This window comes from Mustela nigripes, chromosome 2 (genome assembly GCF_022355385.1).
Source record: "Mustela nigripes isolate SB6536 chromosome 2, MUSNIG.SB6536, whole genome shotgun sequence".
Taxonomy (NCBI): domain Eukaryota; kingdom Metazoa; phylum Chordata; class Mammalia; order Carnivora; family Mustelidae; genus Mustela; species Mustela nigripes.
The window spans coordinates 124,257,877-124,275,941 of NC_081558.1; positions in this window are offsets into that span (position 1 = coordinate 124,257,877).

The following is an 18,065-nucleotide window of genomic DNA, read 5'->3' on the forward strand; positions in this document are numbered from 1 at the left end:
TATGACATCAGATTGATCTGGTTAACGAAGAAAATGCTTACCCACTCGTTTCTTTCCCCAGGCAATCTGAAAGTCCTGTACAGTTCACATGGGCCTCCCTGCGAGGATCAAAGCCTCAAGAGGCCCAAAATGAAACTGCTCTGGCCAAGGCCCCCCCGGGCCTGGACACAATCTTAAAGCAGACAGAACTTTCCTTTGCTCCAGCGACTCCTCCCTCTGTGTCCTTGTCCCATTTCACAGGCCCCTTCTCAGCCCTTCCCAGTGCTCTCCCAGCAGGCAGAAGAGAGCTGGCCAGTCTGCAGTCCCAGATGCCATATGGAAGGAGAACCACACTGTGGCAAGGCTGATGCAAAAGGTGTGACTGGGTCACTGTGGGACCTCGGGTCTCTAACGGGCTGCTCGCCCCAGAGAGGCTTCTGAGGCTGTCAGCAGAGGCGACACACACTTCTCTCCCACTCCAAGGGGTTGAGGTAGGGAGGAAACCAAAATTCACCCCGCCCCACGGTGCGCTGGGCACGGTGCCAAGTGCTCCCTGTGGTTTTCCCCACGTTCTCACCACAATGCTGTGCACTCGTATTGTTACCCCATCTTGAATATAAAGTCACCGAGACTTCAAGAAGTTAAACCATTGGCAGAAGGGGCGGTTTTAACTCAGGGCTGTGGATTCTAGCATTACATTACAATGCTGCCTCCCCGTAAGATTATATTTTCAAAGAGGGACAAAAAACACCCTATCCCTAGATTCATGTCCTTTGGTACTCCAGCTTAGAGACGGATACAAATGTTTTTGTATACAGTAAACAACTCCGACCAAGCCCTTTTGCTGAGGACATCTAGGATGCTGTAGGTTCAAAGGCCTAGTCCCCTCGAATGCACTTAGAAGGATTCTAACTATTGCCTTCCCTCCCTTACCTTGTCCCTTTGCAGTCGCTTTCTCTGAGCCACAGAAGTGAGCCGTGGAGCAGTGGTTCTCAACCCAGACTGGCTACATCAGCGTCCCCTGGGACCTTGCTAGGAATGCCAGTCTCTGGGGGCCCATGCCAGACCTCCATTAGGAATTCTGGGGATGGGGCCCACAGTCTGTATCTTAACAACCCCTCCAGGTGATTCTGATAAAGCTAGAGAAGCATCAATCTATTGGAATAAAATCCAACACTTCTTAGCTTGATATTCAAGATCCTCCAAAATATTCATCTGACTTTGACTTCTAAGCGTATTCCCTCTTTGTCCCTCCATTTATGTATCCTACACCCTAGTCATACAAAAATACTCACTGTTTGCTACACATCCATACCTTCTTGACTTCTGTGCTTTTTCTGATGCTGCTCCTTCTGCCTGAAGTTGCCTCCCACCCACCCCCACATACCTGTCAGGGTCCAGCTCAGACGTCATCTCCTCGGTGAAGTCTTCTTCCATCCTCTCACTACTTCCTTCCCTTTTTTGGAGTCTCATAAAGTATATCTTTATTTTTCTTCTAACACTGATTAAATTATACTACATGCTTGTTGGTAAACATAGTTTATCTCCCTGCTAGAAGGTAAGGGGACAGAGCTGCGCCTTTTTTCATCTTTGCATCTCCTACAACTCAGTAGCAGAGCCTCACATATGGTTGTTGAATGAATAAATGAATGTTGGATCCATGTAAATAAAACTGAAAAATTTTTCCATCCCTCATTTTTCCAAAAATGTCTTTCAAAACCAGTGATATTATTACATTGTTTTGCTAGCAACGTGGTGTGCATTTTTATCTCCTCTCCAAACGGGGCCAGCTAGAAAACAGATTATAACACAGAGTTATCAGGGATAACAGTGTCAGAAGAACCAGATCGTTCCCACAGTTATCTGTAGCTTGAGTAACAATATAGGAGAATGAAATTACAAATTTTGTTGCTAACCTTCATCTTGAACTGCTTAATGGACAGCCAAGCTCTCACAGTTTTTCTTACTGAGCAAAGTAAGAATAAGGCAGAGATGACTCCCAGGTCATTTCTGAGACAACTGCCAGCACCTTGGAAGTTCCCAGTTATAGTTGCTGGCTTGGCTTGATTCCAAAGCTAGGAAAGAGAACTTTAGCTCAGACAAAATTAGTTATGTAGATAGCACAATACTCTCCTCCATCTGATGTCCCCACTCACAGAAGACCCCTCCCTACATGGGCTGTAAAGGATGACCAAGGGAGGGGTGTCTGGGCGGCTCAGTTGCTTAAGCATCTGCCTTGGGCTCTGGTCATGATCCTGGGGTCCTGGGATCGAGCCCAAGTTTGTCTCCCAGTTCAGCAGGAGGCCTGCTCCTCCTTCTCCCTCTATCCCTCCACTTTGCTCATGTTCTCTCTCTCTCTCTCTCTCAAATAAATAAATAAAATCGTAAAAAACCCAAAACACACAAACAAAAAACAAATGACCAAAGGAAAATGTTCAGGTCCTCAGCCACGAAGCACTGGGAAGAGTGTATTAAGGACTGAACAGAAACCAGAATAGAAAAGAACATTCTGGATCCCTGAGTTTATTTTCAGGAAGGTCTGTCACTGTGGAGAAGAGAAGTGCCTGGTATATTTCAAGATTTTGACAGGTTTTTAACTTTCTTGAAAATCCAAGTGTTAGAGATGCAATCTCGCCTTTCATGGACTCTGAGCTTCTAGCTCGGTGTGGTACTTAGCCTACATCTTCTCTCTGAATGAACAATGATTTTTTCTCAGGCAAGACTTTGTAATCTACGGAAGCCTTACATTTGAAGAGGGCAGTGCTCCCTTTCTCCCTGACTTCTGCTTGTGTAGAAGGAAGAGTCAGGGAAATGGCCCAAAGTCAGAGTCCCACCAGGCTGGCAAGGTTAGACCTTTCTGTTAGAACTTTAAATGTTTTTTTTTTTTTTTTTTTTTTTTTATTTTTAAGGTTTTTTTTTTTTTAAGATTTTTTATTTATTCTTCAGAGAGAGGGGGAGAGAGAGCGAGCACAGGCAGACAGAATGGCAGGCAGAGGCTGAGGGAGAAGCAGGCTCCCTGCTGAGCAAGGAGCCCGATGTGGGACTCGATCCCAGGACGCTGGGATCATGACCTGAGCTGCTTAACCAACTGAGCCACCCAGGCGTCCCTAGAACTTTAAATGTTTTGAGGTGCCGGGACAGCTGTCCTTAGCAGAATGTGCAACAGTCTTCCCTATATCTCAAGACGGGTTCCTAGATGAGCAATCCATGTTGGAATTGGTATCATTTTTGATGTTGTCAAAAAGTGCAGTTGTTGAGGAATGAATATTTAATGACACGGAAAGATAATCACCATAGAGTAAGGACAAAATACAGGTTACAAAGCAATAGACATTACAGTATATATATTCTCACACACAAATATGTATAACAAGGATAGTACTAACAGTAGTTGTTTCTAGTAAGTGGGTGGGGGTTTTCTTTCTTTTTTTCCCCCTCCTGGTACATATTTTATATTCCAATTTTTTTTTATAATGAACAGATTTTGTTTTGGTGATAAGAAAAGATAAGTAAGAATGTTTTCAATTTTCTAATAAGTAAGACTTTAGGGAAAGGAAGTTTCTAGGGGAAGCCTTGAATAGGTACATCTAGGGATTCAGGTATATAGCATGAGCTCGGCTCTTAGCAACATGGAGCAGCTGGGCAGGGGTTCCTGGCACTTTGGATAAGCCCACCCCCTGAGGGAGGTGAGACCCACATTCTGTCCCATTGAGGCCAGAGCTGACACCTACTGGAGCCAGTCAGGTAGCAGGCAAGCCATGAAAGTCAGACAGGTAGGCTTTCTGCCTGAATCAGATTGGGCAACTGTAACCAAGAGGGGGAAGGGGGGCAGGGGGACAGAAGGGGGGGGGGCAGCACCTGCCTTCCCTTGGCCCTTTCCTTCCTGTGAGGAATGTGTCATGTTTGTCCTTCAGTAAAGCTCTCAAACATGAATGCCCCCAGAGTACTCTGCCCATCTAGTAAGCGCTAGTTTCAGACAAATCACTTGTTTTCCAGGGCCTGAATAAATGAGGTGGTAGAATTTTGAAAGATGTCATTTACCTGAGCCATTTGGGGAGTTCACATAATTGTGCTGAATGCCCCGTTACTGAGAGGGCAGCTCTGCATTTCATTTTCTCTGCCTGCTGATTGCAATCTACACAGTTGAGGGTGTCCACGAGGCTCATCTCCATAACAACCCTGATGGAAACGCCTTCATCAGTGGGCTTCTGGGGCTTGTTTCAATCGGGGACAAAGAGCCCTGAGTGCATGGCACCCTTGAAAACTGCCTTGTGTGGCAATATCAGATGGGCTCTGTTCCCTGAATCTGGGATTGGCCAGGCTAGGGCAGAGCAAGAGCTCTTGCCGTAGTACTGCGGCTCCCCCATCTTGTCGAATTCCTCAACAACTCCTCTTCTTGGGAGTCTCTTCACCTTGCAGGTGAATACAACAAGGGAAACGTGTTTATGCCGTACCAGTTCTCGTGCTGAGCTCATGCTTTCTAGGCAGCGCTAAATCTATTTAAAGCTTGAGGCTGAACATAGAGTCATTCATATAAAGCTTTTCATTTATTTTTTAACTCTGAAAACACCACTTATTAGCCCTCCTTCCCTTATGTGTATGTATCCTCTCTCCCTCCCCATATGGACTACTTGTTTATGCTCCCAGAGCAAAACCCTTGGGAAGTGGGCATACACTGGGACTTCTCCCAAGCCTGATTTAAAATCTAGTGGTTCTAGGGCACCTGGGTGGCTCAGTGGGTTGGGCCACTGCCTTCAGCTCAGGCCATGATCTCAGGGTCCTGGGATTGAGTCCCACATCGGGCTCTCCACTCAGCGGGGAGCCTGCTTCCCTCTCTCTCTCTCTCTCTCTGCCTGCCTCTCTGCCTACTTGTGATCTTACTCTGTCAAATAAATAAATAAAATCTTTAAAAAAAAATCTAGTGGTTCTGAGTTAAATCTCAGAGGTTCATTAAGAGATAATAATAGGAAAAGAAAAATAGTTATTTTCCCAAGTATTTCCATGAGAATGAATTTCAGTAGATGGACAGGAGTCCCATGGAAGATGTGTGTGGGCAAGAAACAAGATCTGGGTTCCACCTCTTATGTCCATTAAAACTATAAGCTTTTTTTAAAGAGGTACTGAATCTCCTTTCTCAATGACTAAGGTTCTGTGGTTCTGGACCAATATTTCCATTCCTCCTTAAACCTTGACCATATTATTACAAATGAATTAAATGACATAAGCTTTTGTCTACCCTGAGAGAAATTTCAGTGTCCTGAAAACAAAAGCATGGCTTTAAGTGATGAGATTAGTATGATCTCAACTTCATTAAAAGAAATATTCCTGGGCATAGAAAGTCTCCAGAAAATGTGCTAACATGAAATCTTCGGGTGGTCAGGTGATGGGTGATTGTTATTCACTCCCCTCGTTTTCGGCAGTGAGCACGTTTGACTCTGATCATGAAGAAGACACTTAACTATTTAATAAAGGAGAGTTGATTGCTAAACCACAATGGTTTTGTGGCTCATGGACTCATCTCCTTGATTTTCACCTGGAGTTGGGTCCTTTTCCAATGTTTGGCCAACAGATCCTGCAGGCGGGGCACACAACTGCCTGGGTCGTATTTAATAGAAATATGTTTCGGCAACAAGAGAAAATTTCAAGTTGTCCGGGGCAGGGGCCCGAGGAGACAAAGCTTATAAAAAGAACGCTTTAGAAAAAGAGGTCTTTTTCTCCACCCTGTGTGCATTCCACCCCATGACCCAGACCGCATTCAGGACAGAACTCCTGTGTGCAGACATGTGTGGGGAAGTTTCGACAACAGGGTTGCATTGTACAGACAGCCTGTGTCCCAGGGGGCAGGGGGTGGCTGCCGCAGCTGTGCGCCCTCGGGTCAACGGGAACAAATTGCCCTGCAGACAGGGAGCCGTGCTGGAGGGCTCGGAGAAACCTGCCCCACTAGGAAAGCACTCAGTAAGGGGTGGAGCTGTTGAAAGAGTCAGGAAGTTTGGGAATCTGCAGAAGATAATCCTAAAATAGCTAGCCTGCATTTGTGACCCCTTTCTAACTTAAATTTGGAGGGAAACTCTCCCATGGCACTGACCTGTTCTTTCTCACCTCTCTTTCCTCCATCATTGCTTCAAGTCTGGCCCTTGACAAGAGATTTTTGCCCTCTGGGTGATTCACTTAGCGGGCCTCCAAGAGTCAAGGAGAGAGAATTAGGAAAAACAAAAAATGAAAAACAAAACAAAAAAACAACCAACCAACCAACCCTGGGTTCTAAGCTGAGTGCTATCACTTGCTGTGAACAAGAGATAGAAAGGCCTGTGGTGTGATTACAGTGGAGAGCTTGGCTGTTGGGGATCTATATTATACCATCAGCTTGTAGATAGAAGAGTCTGGAAAATATTTTTTTAAAAAGAGCTCCAAACTTCGTAGTCTTGTAATTCTGACTGCTGAGGCTTCGTCACCTGTCAGGACATAGACTACCGGGTGTCAGGGAGAGAAGTAGCGTCTGAAATCACCTAACCCAGCAGCCGCAACCTCAGATGCCTGCAGGGGCCAGGAAAGGGACACAGATGAGTGAGGAAGACTGGGTGGAAGGTCACAAGGAATGGTGGGGGCTGAGGCAAACCAGAAGTACATGTATTTTAAAAAAACACTGGGTGAGCCAAAGAAAACAGGGCTCCCAGCCAATGTTGTCCTGCAGGCTGCCTGTTTGTGACATATGGCTTTCAACTAATCCAAACTAAGTTTGTGGATGAAGAAATAAGACTCAGAGAGGGGAAGTGTCTCACTCTGGGTCACACAGCCAAGCAGTGGAGTGACAGCCCAGTCCCTGGACTCCTGTGTGAGGGCTCTCCCTACCTCTCTGTGTCCGAGCCCACATGTTGCATGGAGCTGGGTCACGGGAGAGAACATCTCTCTCCTATTATGAATGGTGAGAATAGGCATTTTCGTGAAACCTGGGGAACTTTCTCCTATAACTCCTCATGGGTTCTGTTTTAGCCAATAGGTCACGCCAGCTGTAAGTGCCATCATCATGAGTGGCCTTTCCCACACCCTGAATGTCTTCCTTCAACAGCGTATGAGAGTTTCCCTCTGTGAGGTCTCCTTCTAGGTACAATTTGGGAACCAGCTGCTCCTCATTCTGAGGCTTCAGGCAACAAAACCACATCTGGGTCTCAAAGTCCTGAAATGCCTGAGTAAGGTATTCTGAGCATCACTGCAAGTTTTGCCACAAGTTTCTTTTAAATGTGTCTCTAGGATGTTGGAGGAATTAATTACTGGCTGTAAAGCACTTTGAAAATTAGGGATGAAAGGATCCATGGATCAACAAAATATTATTATAATTAATGAATGCCTATCAATAAACTGTGATTAAGTATAATGGGCATTTTCCAAAGGTTATCAAGCTGAGGCATCTTTCACACAAGCACTTTTAGCCTCATATATTTTGCCAGAAACATTCCCTTGGTAATTTGCTCATGGAAGTTTTGTCCAACACAAAAAAGTACATTTTGTGCTTTTAAGAGAACATCATCGATATTTTTATACACCATGAGTTGGTAAGAATGGATACTACACCTAATTTCCATTTCTAATTTCTCACTCTTGAGAAACTTTTTCAAATTTTCACAAGCTTGGTTTCAAGGAGAATCTTGTCAGATAATATTTATTTTTAGGTTTTCTTCCCTGATTGCTCTTCTGTCAAAGAACTCAATACCCTTTTGGTTTTTCAACCAGGAGAGACTCTTTTGATGTGTAAATATCAAATATGCAGAGCTCAGGGGCTACACATAGTAAATGCAAAATAAAATTTGATGAGTGAATGAGTGACAGGCCATCATTGCCTGTGTCCAGTTGGGGAGTGTGGATGATATTAGGGCTCTGAGCTGGGAGACTCCATTAGCTCTTTGGGTAAATGGATAGAATGTCCTCTAGTAATAGGACTTGGCTAGAATTCTTGATTTCTGAGACTGGGTTTGGATTTCCAGTCAACTGCTCAAGCTCCTTTAGTGACTGGTAGTGTTCTCTCTCATCAGTGGTGATGGAGACTATGTTTATAACTTCATGTGCCTGTAGACCGTATGTAAAAATTCCAAAGTTACTGGGCCCAAGAACAGAATAAATCAGTGACAGTAATTCCTGTGAGACTCACAAACCACATAAAGGCTGCTTTGAAACAGACATATTAGTAAGTTCAATTCCCAGCCAATAGTAACAGAAAATATTTAAGCAGCAATTACGGCTGACACTGCGCTGGGTACTTTTCATGTATTACCTCATTTAATCCTCATAATTATCTTAATGAAGGCGATACTATAATTATATAGTATATATACTTACATATATATGGTATATATAAATATAGCCCATAGTTAGGTGGAGAAATCAGAGGCAGAAATGTAAAGTAATTCATCCCAGGCTACAGCAGGTAAGGAGCAGAGCTGGGGTTTGGACTTAGCTCTATCTGGTCTTAGGATCTGAGCTCTTATCCCTATAATATATTGCCTCTCATCAATCACAGCTTTGCACTTATTACCTCTATAGACTTAAACGAGTCCCTTGCCCTCTCTGAGACATGGCTATCTCATCCTTAAAAATGACAATAGTTAAAGGGCACCTGGGGGACTCAGTCAGTTAAGTGTCTGCCTTCAACTCAGGTCATGATCCTGGGTCCTGGGATTGAGTACCACATTGCTTCTCCCTCTGCCTACAGTTCCCCCTGCTTGTGCTCTCTCTCTCTTCCTCTCTGTCAAATAAATAAATAAAATCTTGGAAAAAAAACTTTATAAAAAAATGAAAATAGTATATTTACTCTGCAGAGCAGGTGCCTGAACACTGCTTCTTTTGTTCCTTCCCGTGACTCTAACCCTAAGGTTCAGGAAGAGCTCTTCTCCTCTCACAGTGACCCTTCTTGACCCCTGGGTTGGTAAAGTGGTGAGCATGTGACTCAAAAGGCCTAATCAGAGTAGCCGATCCCTGTGGTCGTACTCATTGATCAGGGAGTGAACACTTGACTCAAATCAGGTCAGTCAAGTCTCTCTCTGGGATGTTTTTCACTTGGCATCAGAAAAGGTGAGCTTTCCGCCCTTTCACAGCGGTAAAGCAGAGAGATGAGAGCCAGGTTATGCTTCCATGCAAATGGAGAAAGCCTGTCGTGGAGAATAAATCAACATAAAGACTGGAGCAGAGAGAATTGGTGGAGAAAAGGCTGGGGTCTAAGCACACCCAAGTCCTAGAAGCAGCTCTGCCATTTCCCCTGTAGAATTACGGAACCAATAAATCCCCACTTATACCTAAGCTCATATGAATTAAGTTAGCTGTAACTGCCAAAGAGAAAGAGAGAAGGAAAGAAAGAACGAAAGAAAGAGAGAGAGGAAAGAAGAAAGAATTCTACAAATACTTTGTACTAGGCCTATATAAGTCTATTTGAGCCCATGTAGGGAAACCTTTTTATTAAAGGGTCCAGATTTTAGATATACCATTCATTAGTGGGCTTAAAAAGGGCTTGGGTAAGTTATATTAATACTGGGGATGGTGCTCAATGGAATTTTAGAGCATAATCTTGGCACTGCAGTGGAATGGATATGATCGTTACATCACTCAACACTTGATACCTGGCCCATACCCTCCCAGTGCAAACTTCTGCTCTTTGTGGGCCTTGGAATCTTGGCTTTTACTGGTAGTTCTATTTTGCCATTGAGTTAGCGCCATATATCAGAAAGGAAATTAAATACAGACACAATGCTCAAAAAAAAAGCAAGCAACAACTATTTTATGTAGGACTTCTCAAGATCACAAGTATCAATGCCTTTTTAGAATCTAAACTTCTTAAAGATACTATGAGGATCTCTTTTAATTTCTATCTCATTGTACCTGGAATCCAAACACACACACAAAAATAGTGACATGTTTTCAAGTATCAAGTAAAATTCAGAAGTCGTTCTTTTCATCTCAGTCACTTAGCACATTGTTATAACTATTCCCTGCTAGAGCTAGGAATCATGCATTTTGGGTTTTTAAAACTTTATAAATGGGGAATTCGACCCAGAGAAGTTGGTCTACAGTCATGGAAGTAACATTAGAGTATACTCCATGCTATTATATGATGGTGATTAGTATAGTGAATGTTAATTATATAATCTAGACACACAGACAGATATGTCTTGCTTTCCAAACTATCACTATATGAATTCAAGAACCAAATAAATATGTATAAAATTTTAGATCTATTCCTGCTGTCCTAATTATGCTCCTTCTGCTCTCCAGGTCCATTTCTACCTTCTAGTGCCTACTCTATGACTCAGGAGACTGATGCCTAAGACCTGCATCACCTGGGTTGCCCTGCCCACTAACTTCTAGTTGAGTATGGCCAAGGAAAGAGTAATGTGTGGTTGTGGTATTTATTTCCCTCCTTTCCTGTGGTGGACACTATTGGTATTGTGCCCAGATGTCTGTTTCTGTGTGTCCATTTCTAAACTTCTGTGTCCTTTGCTTCTGTTGGCTGACAGCTGTTACTTAATTCAGAAAAACACCTCTGGACCCCCAGAGCCACTTCCTCCAGCACAAGCAGAGAACTGGGAGTCCCTAGGAGACCACACCCCCAGAAATTACCCAATGACTAGTGTGAGAAGATCAAAGCTCTGCTCCCTTGCCTTGAGGTGGGACAAATTCAGGTCTAACAACTCTGGGATATGATTTCACTCCAGAAAAATCTGTGAGGTTAGGGACTTTTCTTGAATCTGTACTTCTGCATATCTTTCCACCCTTCCTTGACTTGGTTCCAGAGATGTCTACACTTTTTCAATAATTCACTTACACATGAATTCTCACCTCAGGGTCTGCTTTTAGAGAATCTCAACAAAGACCTTCCCATATGCATTCCCTCAGAACCTCATCAAAACCTCAGCAGTGACTGAACTCCATCCCTAGCTACAGATTCAGTTGGGTGCCCCCCACTTCCAGGACTCCAGTTGTCATGGAGGCCCTGAGAACACTATTCCTTCTCCTTGTTCTTGAGGCTTAGGGATATTAACCACTTCCCATTGGTGCTACTCCTTCGGTTCTTGTTAGCTGTCTTAACCAACAGTATCCTCCTTTATTCCTCTTTCATTAACCCTGTGAATATACCATCTATTTCCACTTGAAACTCCAACTGAGAATCCTTTCTTTTCCCAATTCGGCTACCTTGGTAACTCAAAGTTAAGAATGGAATGATCCGGGTAACAAGGTATCCCTTGCTATCTAAACTCTGTCAAGAATCTTTCCTTCTGGGGGTGCCTGGGTGGCTCAATGGATTAAAGCCTCTGCCTTCAGCTCAGGTCATGATCTCAGAATCCTGGGATCGAGCCCCGCATCAGGGGATCTCTGCTCCGCAGCGAGCCTGCTTTCTCTTCTCTCCCTCTCTGCCTGCCTCTCTGCCTACTTGTGATCTCTGTCTGTCAGATAATAAATAAAATCTTTAAAAAAAAAAAACAAAAAGAATCTTTCCATCTGAGCTTAGGATCTGATAGATTATGAACAGGGAGGATAATTACACACCTATACACACAAACAGGCACACACATGTGCACACACAACACACTCACCTCATAAAATTATTTTAAATGTTATCCTGAGAACACTAAAAGATAACTTTTCAGAAAAGTGGTGGAAAATGTCTTAAAAAGGTTAAATAGATTTCTGATTCTTCCCATGAATTATTAACTGCAATAGGAATTGCCCCCTTGACATGCACAACTAGAAAACAGATGAAATATATGCAACAACTGTTTTCAGATTTTAGACAGAAGGCAAAGCAAGATGGTAACCTCTGAAAGAAGGGAAACATACAACATGAGCCCTCCCCATGACTACCTGAGATACTCCCAGGAAGCAGTTCCCAGACACAGTGTAGAAGAAGGGAAAGCCAGAGAGAATACATCAGTCCCTTTGAGGTGAGAAGATAGAGATCAGATTTCAGGGAGGCCAAGGCAATTAGAGTCAGTGGGTCAAAGTACCAGAAAAAAGGGAGATACACAAAGAGAGAACCTTGGAGGTCTATAAACAGATCCCCTAAAATCTTCAACTGAATACTAACCTGTGAGTGTAGAGTGAAACCATGAGGCTGGAAAAAGAAAAACAAAAAAAGTAAGCTGAGCAATTCCTGGAGTTTACCCTGGGCAGAGAAATGTTCACATTCCTATCAGTCAGAGCAGAAAGACCACGTAATGCACAGGACTCAGAAATGTTGCCTTCTTAGTGGGACTCAATTATCCTAAAGCAAAGGCTTCTTTGGACCCAGCCTAACAAAGCCTAAAAGAAAACCTTGAGAGAATCAAACCGCTTCCACATAACTTAATTACTTGTCAGAACAAAGTCCACAGTTATTTTTAAAAATGCAACAATATCCAGCACTCAAAAAAACTCACAATGTCTGTGATCAAATAAAAAATCACCAGACATGGAAAAAAAAGCAGAAAACTATGACTCATGATCAGGATAACAATAAATCAATACAAACAAGTCCAGAAATGACATAGAGCATGGAATTAGAAGAAAGACTAAAATAGTTATTAGAAATATACTCCATATGCTCCGTAATGTAAAGGAAAACGTGAATATAATGATAAAAGGAATGGAAGGTATAAAAAGAGAACCCGAGCAAAACTTTGAGAGAAAAAACCCCACAGTATTTTAAATAAAAAACATCTGGGTAGAATTAACTATAAATTAGATACTATAAAATGAAAATTAGTGAACATGAACACCTAAGACTAGAAATTATCCTAAAGGAAACACAAAAACCAAAAGGATTTTTTGGGACCCCTGGCTGGCTCAATGGCAACTCTTGATCTCTGGGTTAAGTTTGAGCCCCATGTTGGGCATAGAGATTACTTAAAAAAATTTTTTTTTAATCTAAAAAAATGAAAAATAAAAGAAAAAAGAAAAAGGATTTTAAAAAATGAACAGATGACCTTGTGAAAATATCAAGTGGCCTACCATATTGTATGTGGTGTTCTAAGAGGAGAGGAGAGAGGGAGAAACCTTAGATATTTGAAGAAATAATGGATGAAAATCTCTAAAATTTAATAAAAATGGCAATCCTACAGATCCCAAAACTTTAGTGAACCTCAAACAGAATAAACAGAAAGAAAACTACATAGAACATATTATAATTGACTTGCTGAAAAACAGTGACAAAGAGAAGAGAAAGAAACAAGCTAGAATAAGAATGTACGTGCTGTTGGAAACTACACTGCCAGAGGATAGTGGAATGACATCTTTAAAGCACTAAGGTTAAGCACAACAGGCAACCTAGAATTTTATACCCACAGAGAAAAATCTTCCAAAAACAAAGGCAAAATACTTACTTTTTCATGAAGACAAGAGCCAGAAGACCTGAACTACGAGAAATGTTGAAGTTTTTCAGGCTGAGGGAAAGTCATGTCAGGTGGCAATCAGACATGACAAAGGAATAAAGAACAGTGGAAATGGAAAATGTGTGTGTAATATAAAAATCACCTTTTCCTCATTCTTTAATTGTAGGGTTTCTATCACATGGAGAGTTTAAATGAATGGCATCAAGGGAACTAGATGAAAGATTTTATACTATATGGAAAGTTGAAGGTAGACTATGGTAAGTTAAAGGTGCATAAGTAAATCCTTGGGCAATCACTAAAAATAAATAACAATAACAATCGAAGTAACTGAAAAGGTCCAGCTAATAAACTGGAACATTATATAGTTATAAAGAGGTCAATTCCCTAAAATGTGATAACGGTTCTCAACATGAATGCACCTAATAGTACAGCTTCAAAATACATGAAGCAGGAACTGAAAGAACTGAAAAAAAGAGAAAGAAATCCACAATTATAAATTCACAATTATATTTGGAAATTTCAAAACCTCTCCCTTGTGAACTGATAGAACAACTTGGCAGAGATCAGTAAGCACATGGAAGACTTGAACAACACTATCCAATGAACCTGACGCAATTGAGTGTTTCTGGGAATTGGCCGCTAATGACAGAATTCTGGAATGGTTTACTCACTTACCAGATGATGGTGAGGACCTCGTCACTAGAGATAGGTATTGAGAGTTCCTGGCATGCTGTAACAGAGGCAGTGCTGAAACTTTCACTTATAGAGAACGGAGATGGAACACTAGGAGAAGGGGTTGCACTGGCTTGTACAATGTCTCTGGCATATGAAAGGAACGAGGGAAATAGCTCCAAGGATTCTGGAATTGAGTGACCAACTTAAGGCAAGGTGTGAGTGCCAAAGGGAACCCTGGTCAGTATTTAAAGAAACCCACATTTCTTTCTCCCAGAGGGTGGTAGGAGCTGAATGCCAGGTACAGTAAGTTATAGGAAAGGGAGAACTTGGAGCACCTGGGTAGCTCAGTCAGTTGAGTGTCTGACTTTTTTTTTTTTTTTTAAGATTTTATTTATTTATTTGACAGACGGAGAGCACAAGTAGACAGAGAAGCAGGCAGAGAGCCCAATGTGGGGCTCGATCCCAGAACCATGGGATCATGACCTGAGCTGAAGGGAGAGGCTTTAACCCACTGAGCCACCCAGGCGCCCCTGAGTGTCTGACTTGATTTCAGCTCAGGTCAAGATCTCAGAGCCCTGGGATGAAGACCCGAACCTGGCTCTGTGTTTAGCGGGGAGTATGCTCCCTCTCCTTTTGCCCACCCACCCCCCGCCTCTGCTTGCTTTCTCTCTCAAATAAATAAATAAATCTTAAAAAAAAAAAAAAAAGGGTGGAGGAGAACTTAAGACAAGCTGAATTCCCAGGCAGGCAAGCCCTATGCTAACTGTCAGAGCCTCTGTTTGCAAACTCTATCACCATATGCCTCAGCATCTTCTCTGAAGTTCTTCCCAAACTCAATTGCTCAAATCAGCCTGTAAAACAAATACTGAGACAGCTTCTGCCAAGGCCAGGCTGGACAGATGAAATGACTAGACCAAGCCAGAGACATCTAGTTTTCCCTTAAGACCATAGCTCTATCCCACGCCTCATTCCATCTAGCAGCCAAGGGTACGCCTGGAAGCCAGGAAGAAAGAAACACTTGGACCATCTTATCCAGTTTGCCTCACATCCCTGTTCCTGTCATTCAAGAGGATGACTGATCTTTGAATGCATTTAATTTTTTTCTAGAGGGTGCTGCTAGGCATAGCACGGTGGCTGCAGGCAATTTCTACACGGCTGACCTTCCGAGAGGAGAGGAGGAGAGAAGCAGAATGATTTCCCTAGAGGAAAACTCAAGACTTACCAGAGAAAGTCATAGGAGTTCCCAGGTGTACAAATTTAGAAGTATCTTGCTAGTCTTGGTCAATTCAGCAGAAAATTCTTTCGTTATAAATTATAACCAATAACTGCTCAGAAGGCCTTTGAATGCATTTAGGACAACCCACCTTATCACAGTGCATTCCAAACCATCTTCAAGTTATCTGAGCTTCCTGCATTTTCTTCCAGATCTCAGCGAGAACTTTCCAGATGGGTTGGTCTCACCTCTTCTAAGAAAGGAAGGGGAAAAGCCTGGAAGGCAGGCAAGACAGACATACAGGCAGATGTAAAGAAAGACCACCACCGTCTACATGGACAGCAAAGTTCTAATCGCATAAAATTGTTTGCCACAGTGACTCAGGAGCTAGCCACGCTTAATAGGTTGTGTTTGCCCACTTCTGCCATCTGTTTCAAATGCTCTGGTCTATATGATCCTCTTCAGACAGGCATATTGGGATGAGGATAGCGGTCTTAATGGTAATAGCCAAGCATGGTGACTCATTTTTTGGATTGCTCTATGTTGAAAGGGCCACGCCCTGTCACTGGAGGTGAGTGGCTGAGTTCGCAGCACAGATAGAGCAAGTCCCCCAGCAGGGCTGGAACATGACAACAGCCTCCCTGAGTCCTGTTTGGTCTTCTGGCCACCAGCCTGCTTTCCTGAAGTTGCTCTCTGGCTGTGAAGTCATGTCTTTTCCTCTTATGTTTGGAAAATTGCATGATTTCTTCTTTATTCTGCCTTAGCTACAGTAACTCCTGCTTTGTCTCTCTCCCCTTCAACTCATCCTGCACACGGATGGCAAAACCTTCCCAAACTTGTGCCCCTCAGGTCCCAAAGCAGATTAGGGCATCTTGCTAGAGGGCACTTCAAGAACATCTCCTCTCCTGTCCAGGCATTCGAAGCCTTTGCAATCACAATTGGCTATCGTGCTCTCCATGACTCCAACCTCACATCTATTACATGTTGCAATGGCACAATAGATATTAGCATGACTATTTTTCTACCCCCTGATTGGAACACTTTCTCTGACAAATAAAAGAATAATTGTGAGGCTATCAGGGGAGAATATTTTCTATCTTATAGTACTGGAAAAGTCTAGGTCTTGTGGTGGGATTTCTCCTTCCCCCTTCTTTCCTGCTTCTGTATCACTTTTTTTTTTTTAATACCTAGAAGCATTTTTTTTCCTTCCCTCTCAATCTCCTCTCATTTCCCAGCCTGTTGATATTCTAGTATTTTCTGTGTCTGTCCAGATCCAGATCACATGCATACCCTCCACTGCACAATTTCATTAACATAACTTCTTTCTGTTCTCTCATGCCATTTTAGAGATCCTTTATATATTTTTCCCTGCACTGAAGAAATATGTATGTTTTCTTTATCTTCATGTCCCCATCAGCATTGCATTATAATAAACTTTCTCTAGTGTCTGTTGGGTAAGTAAGCACTCTTAGTCCTTCACTTAATTCTCATAACAAATTTCTCCTGTGTTACTACCATTTTATAATTGAGGAAATTGCATCCTGTGGTGGTTAAGTAACTTGTCCAGGTTCACACAGTAACTAAGCAGTCAGCTTGGAATTCAGCCCCGATTATCTGTGCCATCAGAGCTCTGCACACACAGGAAATGCTCAAAAACTGTGTTTTTTTTTTTTCTTCAAAAATTGAATCGAGTCAGGTGCACTAAGAGATAAGGGAATAACTTGGCAAGAGAAGTTAGCCCTAAGGAGATTAGAAGCCCTGATATTGTCCCTTCATAACAAGGAAGATACCAAATAATTGATTAGATCTCAGAGATTATAGTAAATAAACTACAAGGGAAATGAAAATGCGCGGAGTTAAAAAAAGAAAGGGGGCGGGCGCAAGAAAAGCTTTGTTCAAAATGCTTTCTCCTGGATGGGTATTTTTCCTTTGCGGCTTGTGGGGCAATTGCCCCCGCCTTCCAGCATATCCGGAGTATACATGCACTGAGCAGACACTGAGTATACATAGAGTAGATACATACAGTATATATGCGGTGAGTATATATGCACGGAGTATATACACAGCATACATATGCTTAGCATACAGGCCACACGGACTCAGCAATAGCACTCATCCTGCTCTTTGTGTAGGGGTCAGCAGACCCTTGCAGGGTGCAGGTCACTGGGGCATATGGGGGCTGGGCTCGTACCCATACCATTCACTTATCCACCTCCCCATCATGTACCCACCTCCAGTAAGAGCTGTCATCATCTTGGATGCAAAATGATTTTCAATGGATGCCATTCCCCGGGAATGACAGCAGAAGGGACACAGGTCCATTTGAAGTAGGCTGAAAGGAAGGGCAATTGGGACAACACAGCAAGTCATCGGCGTCCTTGGAAAATGTTCTCTGGCTCCTCTCAGCACAGGAAGGGCCCAGCCTTGTCTCACAGGCACCGACTGATATGGGGCGTGGTATCATAATTATTACTACCATGATTATTAATACATGGATTCCACTTCTGTCGACCCATCTTGATGACCTTTTAATGGGTTCATTGCAGGGCTGACGAGTCAAAGCCTTCCAGAACAAAATTGCTTCATCAAATTTGGACTTTCTTGATGAGATGCCCCTGGCTTCATCATATGATCAGCTCTCCTGGAGTTGAAAGCCGGCTGCTATTCCAATTTAATTTCTTTTTCTTTTCTCCTCTCACCCTTAGGGATTTGGGATAAAAGAGTTTATTAGTCGAGTTCACTGGCTTGTCTCCCCAAAAGCTTGGAACTATGCTTCAAACTTAGCCAAAGCCCTTCCTTTGAGAGCATGCCAACTACGGAAGACAGGCAAGCAGGTGCAAACTGTTTGT